The following is a 1,525-nucleotide window of genomic DNA, read 5'->3' as shown; positions in this document are numbered from 1 at the left end:
TAACATCAACAAAGAGCTGCATTGTGGCCTCACAGCAAGAAGGTCCCTGTTTTGGGTCTCAGCTGAGGAGGCTTTTCTGTGTGGTGTTTGCATGTTCTCATGGATGTTCTACTTACAGAAAAAAGCAATCACATTTTATATTATTTAAAGAAAATGAAGCTCTAAGCCAGTTCTGGTCACGAACACCCTCAGCACTGCTCATTTTGTTCAAGCAAGTCTTCGGCACGTCTCTTTTCAACTAACTCTTTGCGAACAACTGATGTTATTTTATTTTAAAGAAGTAGCATGCAAGTGAGTCAAGTCATATGATCACACGAGGGGTGGACTATAGGTGGCAGGGTGTCAAAGGCAGTTGTAAACAGGATGTTAACAGAGATTAGTATAAATTTACAAAGCTAAAAACATTCTGTTTGTACAGAAAAGTATCATGTACATCCAAATATAATTTAATGCACACTGAACAAAACCTAGAAATAGATTTCAGAATATAAACTGCTTAATCAGACTTTTTCAGTCAGATGTTTCATGTTACTAAATGTGTTTGTGTGCCTTCTTTTGTGCATTTAACTTGAATCAAAAGATATCTGTTTTGAAGCAGTTGGTAATTCACTCAGTGTTTTGCTTAAAATCTACTTTGCGATTCTGTTGACAAATGTTTATAGTGCATTATATTCATCGTGTTTATGGCTAGTGCAGCAGAAATAGAGAGTGAAACCTTTATAAGTAATTCACATGCAATGTATCTGGATGCCATGACAATCTCATGCGCTTGCTGCTGCTCTGTGTAATCATAGTAAACCGCTCAAATGGGACACGGTGTGTGAATTTGTACGTTTACTACAGAAATGCTAAAATGTATTTAAAAGTTTAACTGACCAAATTAACTGGCTTGGTTTGACCCCCCAAGCACAAACATCAAGCTATGCCTATGTAGCCTGTATGTATATGACCCAAATTAGAATTTTCACCAGATATTGACATCTGAACAAGTATAAGTAACATGTCTGCCACTTTTGTTCTGACCAACTGAGGAAAAAAAACAAAAACATTACAATAAACCACACTACCAATGGTGTTCACGACAAAACCCACCCAGTTGCTACTCAAAACTAGCCCAAAACTAGCCCAAAACTAACTGTTTCGAGGGGAGGGTCCCCCATTATAAAAATAAAAAAATTAAAAAAATAAAATCGCCCTCCGGGGGATAAAATACACTTTTTTTGTGAAGGGGTTCCCCTAGTAAATTCATATTTCAGGGGCTAAATATGTTATTGGGGTCGCTTCAACCCGCACACATCAAAAACAACCCACGGCAACAGTGTTAGCCCAGTTCCACGGGAAAAACACAGACTTGGCAACACTGATCCTCACATGCAATATAGCCTACTTGCTGAAACGCCTTCTTAATGTTTACAGATTCTCGAATTTCCTGTGAATTCCTACCAGTACCATACAAATTAGAAAACACTATTACAAGCTTACAGTTGTGAATCGGGCTAAATTAAAAGGATAGTTTTGAACACTG

This window comes from Labeo rohita, unplaced genomic scaffold (genome assembly GCF_022985175.1).
Source record: "Labeo rohita strain BAU-BD-2019 unplaced genomic scaffold, IGBB_LRoh.1.0 scaffold_450, whole genome shotgun sequence".
Taxonomy (NCBI): Eukaryota; Metazoa; Chordata; class Actinopteri; order Cypriniformes; family Cyprinidae; genus Labeo; species Labeo rohita.
The sequence above is the reverse complement of the archived record's forward strand: the minus strand, read 5'-3'. Positions refer to the sequence as shown.